Source organism: Engystomops pustulosus, chromosome 1 (genome assembly GCF_040894005.1).
Source record: "Engystomops pustulosus chromosome 1, aEngPut4.maternal, whole genome shotgun sequence".
NCBI classification, from domain to species: Eukaryota; Metazoa; Chordata; class Amphibia; order Anura; family Leptodactylidae; genus Engystomops; species Engystomops pustulosus.
In genome coordinates this window covers 79,220,024-79,235,108 of record NC_092411.1, presented here as the reverse complement: position 1 = coordinate 79,235,108, position 15,085 = coordinate 79,220,024, and positions in this window count along the sequence as shown.

The following is a 15,085-nucleotide window of genomic DNA, read 5'->3' as shown; positions in this document are numbered from 1 at the left end:
TTTTTTTCATAACTAAACGCAAAAGATTTCATACAAATTTTTAAACTAATTTGAAGTAAAATGTGTCACTAGAAAACAATCTCAAAATCCCCTGGATATCTCATAGCATTCTAAAGCTATAACCACTTATTGTGACACAGGCCATATTTGAAAAATGGGACCGCATCCTTAAGGCCAAAAGAGGCTGAGTCCCCTAGGGGTTAATAATTGTGTGGCCTGCATACAAAGCAGTTAAAGTATTTTAAAACACCATTTCTGCTGATATTAATACATACTTGCATACTATATGTGATTAGGATTTGGCCCTTCCAATGTATCAAGATCTCATGGCCCCAACAGAATTGGGCATTGTAAATTGTGCTTTCCAAGAGAAGTCCTATATCTGTCTATGGGAGATGTATGCAAAAGTACAGTCATAGTTATATGTACATATGTCGTCATTTGTTTGGACAGAGCCTAAGACCTTTAAAACATTGCATGAACACTATGTAGATTTTGATGGGTTACACTTCAAGACATCAGGCTGCATTTATTAAAGCCCCTGCAGCCATGTTTTGTCTGACTTTGCATGTTCTTTTCAGTGTAAACTGTTTGAACATGTATTTATAAAGTGTCCACTACACATAACACGGCACAAAATTTTGTACTGAAAGGGGCGTTTCGGTGCACAGACGTGCACTACATTAATCATGCAGTGTCCAACAGAATTGTGTCGCACGCTCTATGTTAAAGGTACACCAAAAAAGTTGTCGGAGCAATGCAGAGGGCGCCAGATTCATGAAGAACCTGCGTACCTAGTGCAGTTTGCTATGTTTTTGATAAATGTGGGTCTGTATGTAGATCATTAGTGCAATCTGTACTGCTGTCTATAAAAATAATAAAAAATAATAAGATTAGTTGTCTTGTTTCTGAAGGAACACATGATCTTGAAAGAATATTTGAATAGACTATTTGCAAAACTGCAAACCTTAAAGGGAACCTGTCAGGCACATCTATCCCCCAAACTGAAGGTCCTACCTTATTTACAGTAGTGAGTTACTCTGTATGATTACATTGAAATATTGAGTCAGCGGCTCTTGTGATTATAAAATAGCCCCCTATGCATTGTAATCCTGTGAATTGAGTCAACTAGGTGTTTCTGAGCTGTCCTGAGTCAGGCTGCAACACCCCCTTCCTCGTCTGTCCTCTTGTGAATACTTCAGCATGTAAAGCAACTCACTACAGTAAATAAGGTGGGACTTTTGGTTTGGGGGCTAGATCCGCCTGTTAGGTTCTCTTTAACTACATTAATTATTGAAACAGTTTACAGTTTTCCAAAAAGGGGTTTTATCAGGCTAATGATAGCAATGACCTCTAGGGTCCAACTTATAAGACCATTGATAAATGTATTCGGTTTCAGCAAAGAATAAATGTGATGCCCAACCACCAATCTGATGTTAAGGGCCAATCCCATCTATAGCTCATCAAAAGCATAATAATGATAATAATACATCTCTATTTATATAGGACCAACATATTCTGCAAAAAATTACAGAGAAGCAACATGGTCATAGGGAACACTAGGTATGAGGCCCTGCTTGCAATAGCTTACAGTCTATGAGGAAGCATTTCCTTGACAAACCACTTTTTTTGTATTTTTGTGTGGTTTCTCTGTATGTTAAGAGAATACTTGTGCAATTTAAGGGTGAACTAAATCTACTGAATCCTTAATATCTTGGGTAGACAAAAGCTATTAGGAGTAGGATATTACACACCCAGCTACATAATAAGGTGCTAGTGACTGTACTTTTCCCTATACTCTAATCACACCCTTAAACTGTGTCCCTAAGGTAAACATGTAGGAGGATTTTGTTAGGCTACTAGTTATGTTCTGCAATTGTTGTACAGAAGCTCTGGCACTACTGAAGAGTGATTGCTGACAATGCAGTGTAAAGCCATGGCTGATGGCTGAGAAGTTTATAAAAGCCTTAAGGATGAGATGTACAATAGCTGTCATTAAAATAGCAGCCAAATGTCATTCACTGTGAGTGACACTTAGCTATTTAGAGGCAGTGTCATCATCACATATTAAACACTAGTCTCGGTTGACCTTAAACCAGCTCTATAATTTAGCAAGACATGCACTAAGAAAGCACTCAGTGCTACAACGCCTTTCCTTTGTATTTAGCCAATACATTGTAGACCTTACCCGCTTGGAATTTGTAGCCAGCTTAACCTTTACTTTTAACTATGGCAGCTGGAAGAACTGTTTTAGCCCCCTGAACTCTCATACGGAATGAATCTCATAAAATTAATAACTTTCACAAAATAGGAATTGTTTAGCTGAACTTTGTGACTTGTAACCTGTTGGTTTTGCACAAATTAAAACTAGAGCAGAACTAAATCCTTTAAAAGCTGCAGGTCATGTCTGGATTAAGGGGGATGAAGATTTTGTGTAATGCTGGGTATATCAGGCTTACCTTAGACTTGTAATGGCCCCAGATATGGTTAAGGACAGATACCCGCTGTGTCTACAAATCTCCGCAGAGGACTTGGCAGTATTTCTAAAACATTCCTGCTGCTAGAACTGCGAAGAAAAAAAAGTATCAGAATGGATATAATATTAGTGAGAAGAACTCTATGGGGCTCATTTACTAAGGGTCCGAACGCCGCACTTTTGGTCGGGTTTCCCGAATATTTCCGATTTCCGACGAATTGCCCTGGGATTTTGCCGCATGCGATCGTATTGTGGCGGATCAGCACTGGCTTTCATGCGTCGGACAACTAGACGGATTTGGAAAAAACGCGGAATTTAAAAAGAATTTGTGTCGCAAGATCAGCACGTACATGCACCGGGACGAAGAAGGTGAACTCTGGCGCAGCAGCAACACCTGCTGGATATGGGGTGCACGACCTGATAAGTTATAGAAAACTGATGATCTAAATAATAAAACATTCCCATCAGTGAATAACACAGTCAATGATGACAGTACAGAGGAAAATGGAGTGGTTCAAAGGCTGCACCCGCTCCCCTCTACCTGGTGATGGTGTCATCAGGAATGTGCTGAGGTCATATATGCACTGTCATGGCACTTGAGCATCTGTACTGGGCTACAGACCTGCCACCCAAGTAGAAAGCACATCACCTCCAGCTTCTTCTTCAAAGGAGGAGCAGCCTTGAACTCCTAGATTGAAGGGAGAAGAGAGAATCAGACATATGATACAGATGCTTGGGTTGGATGTGACTGGACATGCAGTATGCTGCCTGGCGTATGTCTGTGTGTGGTGTAGGTGGAGAGGTGGGCTATGATCAGGATTAGCTGGAGTCTCAATACACTAGGATATTTATTTAACTCTTTCTTTGGCAAGAATAAATTAATTGTTTTATACTTCTGTTATTTGCAACAATGTATTTTCTGCATATTCTAACCATGTACAAGCCTTATGTTCTTTAGGGACAGCTTAATGGTTCCCAGTGTCTCCCTTCTTGGAGGAAATTATCCCTTGAAGACACAGTGATTTTCTTTTCTGTTCTAAAATTCATAACTTTCTATTTATCCTTCAATGCCACTAAATGAGAGCTTGTTTTTGGGAGACCAGTAGTACTTTTTGATTTGGATGCATTTGGCTGCCTAGAAGTTATTGATTAAATTTTTATTAACTCTTTCTGGGGTATGAAAAAAGCACATTTTGATAATGCATTCTTAATATATCACTTTGTACTGCACACTATATGGCATAAATAGCTTTGGGTCATTTCGATTCTGATGATACCTGATTAGAAATGTCTAAAATGTTTTGCAACATTTTGTTAAACCATTGCCTTCTTTTTTTATTGTTCCATCTAGAGGATGAGCTAGTTGGGCTCTAGTTTTCTGCGGGATGAGTTGCAATTTTTATTGGTACCATTTATGATATGCGTTAATTTTTTTATCATTTGCTCAAAATCTGCATTTTTTTCTCATTTCCTTTATTTTTATGGTGTTTACTGAGTGGAATAAACAGTGGGTTAGAATTAGAGTCTAGTGCAAGACCAAAGATGGTTTTCACTTAATTTAATTTTCTTAACATGAGAAAATTAAATAAATTTTAAATGTGATCAGTAAACATTTTATTTTTTATTTTTATAAGGGCCAAAATTGAACTTAATAGGCAAAAGATAATCTATAAATCTGCATCATTAAGGAGTGCCGAATCCTTTGATACACTCTATTGAAACTTTTTGGTAACTTACTTCTGCACTCAATATACCTCAGGAAGACTGATATGTAGAACCTGGATAAATGGTAGGCAAGACTAGGTGATTGCCTAGGGCAGCACCCTCGCCTTCCACCGTGGTGGCGCTGTCACGGCCATCAGTGCTATGTGTGTCTTTAAGATGCTGAGCGCTGATCACTGTATGCTGGCAGCAATGTTACCACTGCCTGACCCTTTGTGTGGCCCAGACGGCACTATCTAAGTCATAGAGATGATGCTGGCATACAGTGTATATGCAGGGGGTACATTGTGGTAATTTTTTTAGCTTGCTTAGCTGTTATCTAGGGGATATTATATTTACTGTGCATTTATTTAGGGACGGAGTATGGAGATGTTCTCCAAAGGTTAACAGGAGGGCAAATTTTTCAGTGATAAGTCTCTACCTATGGAGAAGGATTGCCAACAATGAGATGACAACCAAGAAGAAGACCGGGATGGGCCAAGCCAACACAGGCATAAAAGTAAAGAGCAGCAACCTAATGAGCACAGGAAATAATGCAGCCCAGATGTGCAATATATGTAATGCTGTTATAAATTTATGTGTGGTTATTTACTGCTTATATATATATATTTATGTGTGGTATATTCATTTTTGGTATATACCTGTATTTATATGTGCAGGATATTATTATATGCTGCTTATTTATTGCTGGTAAATATTTATATGTGCAGCATTGTCATAAGGAGTAATATGTGTCTGATATATTCATTGCTGGCATATATTTATGTGTTTGCTACATTCATTGCAGGTATATATTATATGTTTGTGGTATATAAACCTCAGGTATTTTTACTGGAGGGACTTATTTTTCTATTTGCGCAACATTTACCACTGAGAGGCCTTATTCTAGATGATCCCATAGCAGCTGGCCTCTTAGATTAAATTCTTATGATTTCTTAATGCGGGGCGTGCTTCATTTTCCATTCAGGAATGCCGCTGATTTTTATGTTTTGGTTACAGTTTTACAGAGGAGAGTCACAATTTTGCTTGTCTCCCTAGAGCACCAAAATTACTGGTCATGACCCTGTGACATGTACTTTATTTATAATAAGAAAACTATATGACACAAAATAATTTTCTTGCAGTTATAAAATTAAAAGAGAAGAAGTTGAAACAAATTCAGAAATCTGCACCTCTTTTTCCTTTATTTTAAATCAGGGAAGGTATCAAATAAACAAATGAAAAAACTATAGCACTATATATCACCCAACAAAATAAAAAAAAATGTAGTTCAAATGAAGCAAACAAACAAATAATCAAAAAACAGCACTGTACTGCTGCACTAACATGATATATGGTATAAGGTCAGTTAGTCCAGGTGTATGTATATATATATATATATATATATATATATATATATATATCACAAACGCCTAGGCATCATGTCTGTACATTGGGGAAAGCAAAGAAACTGCAAAATACTGCATTAATAGGATACCCCATTTGGATATTAATTTTAACCACAAGAGACATGTGAGGATAGGTGACAGCTCCTCTATAAATATAGTAGGTGAAAAGCAATCAGTTGAGAGGAACATTGGCAAAGTTTCAACACAGAGCCATAGAATGTCATGCACATGATGTTATCATTCTAAAACTATTGTGGTAGATAAATTAAAAACATGTTATAGATCAACAACGGAAACACAGTGTCCCGGCACCATCCGGTCATACACAGCCCTATCTCCGGTGTAAGCGGGTACAGGTCCTGGCAGGTGAGTGAAGTCTGGTGGCACAATTGCCAGGGCCAGGCCCCGCACTGCCTATGTATACACCGCAATAAAGACTGAATTGCACAAGACCGGTGAGTGCCGCTTCCTCTATGTTTTGCAAAACATGTTATAGATCATTCACATTCTGATTTCATATGCTGTAAAGAGACATATAAAGTCATCAGCAATTATGTAGACGCTTCTGACACAGTTTTTGTACGTCAGCCAAAGAACTTCCAACTAGGAGGCTTCGGACCAAATCAACAATGCTGAATATTATCCATAGATCGATGAGTTGGTACTTGCATCTTTCATAACTAAAAAAAGACCTGAGCATTTCATAGCCAAAAGTTTTTAGCTTATTATCACCATCAACATATTTTGTTTTTGCTCATGTTATTATTATAAAGCAGGAGTATAACATACAATGTAAGCTCTTGTGAGCAGGGCAATGACTCCTATTGTTCCATATGAATGTTTGGACTCTGTAATGTGATATTATATTTGTATATGTCCCCTATGATTTGTAAAGCGCTTCAGAATTTGATGGCGCTATATAAATAGAGATTATTATTATTATTAACTAAACGTTTTTGCATTTCTGTGGGAAAACAGTGGAATTGGGCAAGTTTTTAAATAACTAGTCCCTTCTCTCACATCTATGGAGTGTACACGAGGTCTATAGTCAGATGACCAAGCATGTGTATCTTTTTCCATACACCATCAGAATTTCAGTAAAGTTCCTAGGATGCAAGAGTTCTGTACAGCAGACTATGCTTTAAGTACTGTGTAAAAGTTTTAGGCACGTGTGGAAAAATATTTTCAAACCTAGTGTCAATAGTTTCTGTGCAGTGATTGCCAGTTTTTGAAAAAAAAAATGGATGAGATGGGCAAGGTGGGGACTGTCTGGTCAGCCAAATTTATTATAACCTTTGCCTAAAAACTTGGTAAGTTTAACGCTGAAATCTAGCTATACCATGAGGTCAAAATCATTCTGGTGTGTTGTGAGATGCACCAGCCAATACACAACATTTGCCACTGTATAACAGAGGCTTTGGTTTGACTCACATATTAGGAAATAATTTTGATAGATACGGTACATCTAATGGACGACTGAGCACTGGTTTGACCCTGTCTTTGCTTTATTTTTACAGGCCTTTTTATCTTTTCCATCATGTTTTTCATAGAGATACAAATGCATGCCCTGCAGTGCCTATTGTTCCTCTAGTAGAATTGTCTTCATGCCATCCCGCTTGTCAGAAGATGGGCTCACAAAGGCTCATTTACTCTGACACTGCATTTAAGTGCAAGATGTGCAGTGATCCATGGCAACCAATCAGACTCTTGCTTTCATGATCTCCCTTGCACTAGACAAATAAAAGCTAATTAATGATTGGCTGCAGCGGTTCAGTGCAAATTTTGCACCTATGTACAGTGTTAGTAAATGAGGCTTAAAGTACTTGGTTTCAACGATCTTTTGAAATGGTTGTTTTTCACATCATTTTAAAGCTAAGTATCACAGCGTGAGACCCTCATAAATGGACCACCTGGTGTTTCATTTTTTTGACTCCTTGGCGTCCTGCCAGTATTTACATGTGTCTAATTCCTGGTAATCATTTAAACAGAAGTGCAGGGTTCAGAGGAACTGAGTTTTTATGTTGTAGTAGTTAAAGTGACGGCTGCAATGCACATTTCTGTCTTTGTATTGAAGAACACGAGTCACAGGTTATCTGCGTGAGAAATCTCATAGATGCCACAAAACCATTCCATGGAGAATGCCGCGCTCATGTCCATGCCAAATTATTTAACTCATTTAAGTGCTGATGTAAACTGTCCCAAAGTTATAAAAAAAAGTAAGTGTTTCTGATCTGTAAATTCACCCGATTTTACGCAGCCTCCTATTCGGAGCTGTAATCACATCTGTCCTTATTTGTGGCGGTACCATCACAAGGTGCTCACATAGCACAATGCTTTACAAACAGCACAATATTAATACTGGCATAATACTCATGCAAACATGAGTACGGCTTTATAAATGAGGCCTGAGGGACAAGAGGGATACCTTTCACATGTCAATATCTATGTCTGTTTCCACTCATAACTACTGTTAATACAGACATCACTGTCTGCTCCCCACAGAGAAGCCAACATTTCTCATTACACACCAAGAGAGGAGAGACAGTGCTTGAAATCAGAAAATCCAGCTATCAAACACTTGTCCAGGCCCCTGCTGAGAGTGGTGATCTGTTAACTCTGAGATATGTATAATGGCCCCGGCCGGCACAGACAGATGAACAGCATCCTACAGGAGCCATCACAGGGCAAGGAAATGCAGTTTATAAATTAATCTAGACTTTGATGAAATATTAGATTGATTTTGTTTTGTTACTTTTGACTGAAATGTGTTGTTTATTTTATGGTTTTAAACAACTACTATGAATAATGATATTTTTGTAGAGGGTCTTAGTCCTCATTGCACACCTTAAAAGTCATTCTTAATTTATTTACTGAATTCACTGAGAGGAGATTTTGTAGCCCCAGTGTAATATCTCATATTTTAGCATATGTGTTCTAAATGCCAAAATAATGAGAGGGAGAGAATTTTAAGGCATTTTTATTACTTTCTGCAAAGTCAAGATTGCTATGCTTTTAAACAATTTGTATCGGCCCATGTGATTATCTCATGTCTTTGGAAGCTTCTGATCTAACATCTGAGTTAGGCTACATTCAGATGAACCGAGCATGGCAGGCACACGCCGGCGTACGGGAGAGGAGGAGGGCTCGACCCCAGCCCTGTCCATAGTGATATATGGGCAAGACATGTCCTATCTTTTTCCGGGTACGGAACAGTACGGTGCCACACGTGTGCGGCACCATACCACTCCGTACAGCGCCGTGCGCCCATTGCCTGCCTGTGGGGGATGTATATACGGCGGACATCTGAATGTAGCCTTAATTATAGACTCATCTGTGGATGTATTTAAAGGCAGACCTGAATCACACTGATTTTTTGTGTAACATCATAGGAAAGTCTAAAACCAATCAAGATATCAGGAAGAGAATTGGACATCATCAGGGAGCGATGATCCTTTCCAGAATGGCGGAGCCCTGGGCCTGTATGCACAGCCGCAGCATGCAGCATTTATCAATTTAATGCTCACAATCAGTGCCAGCAACAATCATGGGGGTTAAGCAAAACCCAGACCTTTGCGGTTCGGGTCCCCTCAACACTATTTATGACATAAAAAGGATAGTTTGTCAGTCACTGGTATAAACATGATAGCAGACAGTAGTGTGCACATCAATCACATGAAAATGAACGTAAAGGAGATGTGTTTGCCAGCATTTATGCTTATTAGATGTAAAAGGACCTTAAGATTTTCCTGCAATGATTCGTCTAGCTTGGCAGTGTCACAACAATTATACTAATTTGTTAACAGGGAATTAGTTAATGAAGACTTGCAGCATGTACAGCTTGTGTAAAATCTGTTACAACATACATTGGAGCTGGTGCACATTCTTGGTGCCCCTCCCTGTGTCTATACTTCTCTTCTAGACCACGTGGCAGGAAAACATGCAGCATAAATAATCTTCCTTGCAGTGAATGGCTTCCTTATGATCTGTTCACTTGCCTCCCCTCTTCTAAGGGTCAGCAGCATGAAATCGGCATATTTATCTTTCCCCCTCATTTGCATGTTTCCTTTCTGTGCTAAACTCCTCAGTATTCACCATCCAGTCAAAATATGAAAAATCTTTCTTAAGGTTTTGCATCACTCACAGGCCCTAGTATAATTGTATAAATAGTGTATCAAGTCTATGCATAGCTTAATATCTCCTCTTCATAAGCACAATGTAGATTCCCTCAACAAAATCCAAAACAGATTTGCATAGTTAAAAGTTTTTCTCCTCCACACATTTACTCACGGCTTTACCACATCAGGCCTGATATCTAGTCAAGGATAACATAATCTGAGAGGACCTTTAAATGTGGTCCTCTTTGTAGTTAACATGTTATAGATCCAGAGCAGCTGAGCAGGTTGGTATACAGTTTTGTGCGGGAAGATTCAATGAGGGGCATTCATTATTCTTGGTGCTAGGTTTTTGACTGCCAATTTTATCAGTGATTTGCTCTGTGGTGTTAAATTTTGGTGCATTGGCCTTAATGTATTAGGCACACCGTAAGAAGAACAAATGAGCATCAGAAATGTAAACCACAATCATGAAGGGGCTTAGAAGTTGGAAGATGTGCGTTATGTTGGTCTAATTAAGTGCCAAAGAGCAGGAGAAACGCCTGAATTGAGTGGCAGAAAAAGGCGTGCGTGTCAGAAAAGAAGCTAAATTGTGGCACTATAGCTCACAAAAATGACTACACCCTTCATATTTTTAGAAACTTATAGCATTTTTTTCATGAGACAGCACTGAATATATGATACAAAGTAGTCATTGTACAACTTGTTAAACTGTATAAATTTGGTGCCCCCAAAATATGGACATACAACCATTAATATATAAACCACTGGCAAGAAAAGTGACTACATCCCTATGTAAAAAAAAGGCCAAATTGTGCGCTCCGATGCTCAATTGGACTTAGGTCTTGGCACACATTTAACTAAATATGTGCTCATATAGTATACAGTGGACAGTCCTATGAGTGATTGACAGCTATTTCTGAATTCATAGTAATAGCAGACACAATTTATAGTGACATTCCTGCCTATTGGCCAATGGAAATCAAGTGTCATGTTCTACCACCATATTCCTCTGTTTTGTCTTTACTTAAGCAGAATTGGATTGAGGGCTTTTTAAAGGGGTTGGCCACTTTATCTCATGGGGGACATTAATCATAGGGGGTCTCAGGTTCGGCTATTTTTGCGCCTGGTTTGTTCTTCTTTTTGGCTCCTGATCTATGATGGATCTAGTTCTGCCTTAGTAAATGCACTTTGGAATTGTCTCTTGTCCGATTCATTTGTACCTAAATTAGCGCCAAATTTGTCTCAAATTGTTAGATCTCATTTGTGAGCAATAATGAATGGAGACTTGGAGAAGATGAAAGAACATTCAGGGCTTCATCTCTGCACAAAAAAAACTATCATTGTGATGCAACTGCAGGGACTAAAAGTTACAGAGATGTTAAAAAAAAATTCTTGCTGAAATGAGTCTTTTTGGTTTTTTTATTATAATGTACAGAAATGGAGACTGATAATATTCTCAGATCTGTACAATAAGACAATAATCACTAACAGAGATGATCCTGTAGACAATGATGAAGTCGTTACTGGAGAAATTTTATATTTTAAAACTGCTCCGAAGTATTTTCCATGTTGTATAGAGGGAATTTTTCATTTTGGAACCTAAAATTTATGTTTTTAGTAATGAAAAGTGATTTTTTTTTTTTTTGGAAGTGGACCTGCTCAGAGTAGGTGCATTTTTGCGCCTATTTTGCGCCTTTTTTGGCGCAAATTTGTGATAGATCCCGTGCAAACATCTGTATAGCAGCCTATATGCCAGATAAAGCGCAGGGACTCAAAACCACTAAGTGCCGCCAGAAAATGCGCAAAACGGTCTAACAGACTATGATTAATGTCCCCCCATGTGTTTTGTAATGTGTGTGTAAGCGTGGGGGCAGGATATTAGGTAAATTACCACTTTCTTGATATGTGAAGTGAAGTGAAACCTTTCGTCTTTTGAAACCTCATTAGCCAAAGATTCCTGACCATAAAATGGCAACAAAGGGAGGGTCGTGTGATCACTAACTGTCAATGAACAATTGCCCTGTCAGGACATTTGATAGTATTCATGAATATAAGATCAAGGTCCTGGTAGACTGATTGTTCATGGACAGAGATTACATGACCCTCCATCTGCAGCCATTTTATGGACAGGAATGTGTTGCTTATGAGGCAAAAAGGCTTCATTTACATATCAAGAAAGTGGTGCAGAACTTTTGAAAGATATTACCTGATATTCTTTCCCCCAAACTTACACTCAAAATGGTGGAGAAGACCATCAAAAAGACGGTTCTTCTTATAGAAGAATAGAACCAATATCTGCATAATAAAGCAACACTGTAGATTAAGATTGACAGTTTATATAGAAGTTTTAAATTTCTGACATTAAACATTATTTTGGACTTTTAAGTCCAGGTATTTTCAAATTCTGTACAGATTCATTCTTATCAAATCTTCACCTGAATATTTTACCCCTATGTAAAGACAACGGGGCTTATTTACTAAGGGTCCACGGAACACACTTTCGTTGGACTTTGGAAATTTTCGGGATTTGTGCCGCTGTGACAGGGATTCAGAAGGGGATTGTGTCACACACAATCGGATTTGGCGCAGCAGTGCCGGATTTCATGCAGCAGAAATCGGGGGCGGCCCGTCGGCGATCCGACTGATTCGGACTGAGCGCGGGATTTAATATTCAAATTGTGTCGCGACCAATGCACTTACATGCACCAGGAAGAAGGTGAACTCCGGCGGACCTGAACAGGGAAGCGACAGATGCAGGATATCAAGCGCACAATCTTTGGGAATTGCGGCACAGTGCATTGTCGTCGGACAATGCACTTCGGGTGAACTCTGTCGGCCGGGTAAGTAAATGTGCCCCAACATGTTACAAGGACAGGCTTGATGAGAAATCAGTGAATATTGCAACTTATAGTTATGAGTGTCCAGCCTTCACTATGCAGTGCACCAAAAATGAAATCACAAAATTTTTATTCTACTGGTTTATTGAGGATCCATGGAAACAAGAGATTGTTTACCATACCTGTTCTATGTAGTAACTTTCAATGGCCACTGTTCTATTCTACAGATTTCCTTTCTTTTTCAACATTTACACAACTCAGATATCTATGCTTACTTAAGAAATTGTTATTGTCCTACTGCTGTGCATTTGTAAATGTTGAAAAGTTTAATGCCCCAAAGAAATGTTTATGGCTCTTGGAAATTTGAAACCATATGTAAATATCATGGGGGTTCTATGCATTGCAGCTACCTTGTATATTCTAGGACAAATATGTTCTCACCATGTCTGAACTTATAGGCACATCAAATCTATGTCCCATTTATAATTCCCATAAGTCTAAAGAAAAAAAAGAAACTCAGACAGTTTTCTAGATATGTGTTAATCATTGGATCAGACATGGACACTTGGCAAGTGAGTGGATATGTCTTGGAAGGTTGTGCATGGGAAACCCACTGAGAGTCAAGAACATTATACATAAGGAGATATATTCTGTTTTCAGATTGCTACCTACAATGTTGAGTAGAATTTGTAGACTCCTCTTAATAAATGGAAGAACAGCTGTTCAATAACCATGTTGTAAATTTTAGCATCCAGCAGAGTTTGAACTTCTGGGGATGAAGAGTAAGCTTTGGAGATATGTTTATTGGAGTTTAATGCCGGGTGGTATAAATGATATTACAAACTTAACAGCTTTATCAGAACCTCTGTTGTAAAATTGTGTCTATAATAAAAAACAGTCTACTGCCAACAAGACTAATCTGTGGACAGGGGCTCCTCTCCATGTCTGACACCATGGATGACAGAGGCCCATAGTGACTTTGGCGCCTTGTGATGAAGTTTATAATAGAAGTCAGACGTGATGTGATCAGATTTGGGGAACTTTGGGTCCTGGCCAAACTCATAATGGAATATCCAGCATTTGGACTTTGTGTCATATTGTTGTTGGCTGCCCTAGACTTCCTGAAGTTCAACCTTTAATACAAGTGGCAGTAAGAAGAATATGTATATATTTTTTTCCTCTTTCCTTCCTATTGTAATTAGTGGGAAAATGTCAGAAAATAGTATTTTTTGAAGTTCACTATTCTTCCTTTTACAGAGGATGTAGAGGGGGGACTGAATAGCTCCCTCCCAAAATGTTGCACCTGTCTTTCAAAGCATTGAACACTACCATACTTCCTCCTGTCAGGAGGAATGAATTGGTTAGTGGATCTATTAAGCATCAATTTTATTTATACTATCAAACTATTATAATAATCTCTGTGCAGCCTGGCATCACTTCCCAGGGCACTAATGCTTATTCATTTCAGCAGATACCCCTACATTATTGATTAGTATGGAGTATGGAGTATTGATAAGTACTCAGAGAGTATGGAGTTCTGAGAGTGGAAGAGATGGAGTCTGTCATAGCTTTTTAACTAAAATAGTATAAATAAAATTGGTTTAAAGCACACAAGGAGAATGCCAGTTAGTATCATATTTGTTTTAATTTAACTTTGATAATTGGCTGTGCCCCACCAATGTGTGGGACCCCCTTCATATCTGGGAGTATAATTGGCCAATGTACAAACCAATTCACAATTTTATTTCATATATAAAACATACACAGAGAAGGTTTAAGAACCACATGTGCTTTGCTGTATACTGGCTCATGTCCACCCGTATATCAAAATAGATTGTATATCTGTCTATGCAGTTGAATAACTCCAAACTACATCCATATTATCATGACAATACTACTTTATTGCTTGTTAGAAATTGCTTGTAGTTTGTGAAGATTACTTTTTGCTAAAGACAGCTACAAAGTCAATGATATCAACAACAAATAACACAATTTACCGTATTTTTCGGACTATAAGGCGCACTAAAAATCCTTTGATTTTAGCAGGTATTTATTGATGGTGCGCCTTATACTCCAGTGCGCCTTATAGTCCGAAAAATACGGTACTTCCCGTCAATGACTTGATAGACACATCAGGGTGGCAAAGATCTTTCTCCGGTTTTTTTTTTAGTGTTTTTGGAGCTCTGTGGGTTAATTTTGCACATCATATTTATCGTAGTGGCTTATATTAGCATAGAAGGTTCCAGAAGATGATAACTGGGGTATTAGGCACTCAGATAAGTAAAAGCCAGAGGCTAATGTTAGGATCAATGGGCTGCTTTATTTCGACAACATGTTTCATTGGCATCTTCTTGCCAAAATTTCTTTAAAGCAGATCTGGCTGTGAGTATAATTCTTATTCACTATTTTTTTCCCTTGCCCCACCCCCCACCTCCTATTGCTCTGCAACCCAAATTTTTGTTTCTGCCTAGAAGCAGAACTATCACTTTTTTTCACAGGTCTCATTTTCACACATTATAGTCACTTAGATAGATAAAAAAAACATTT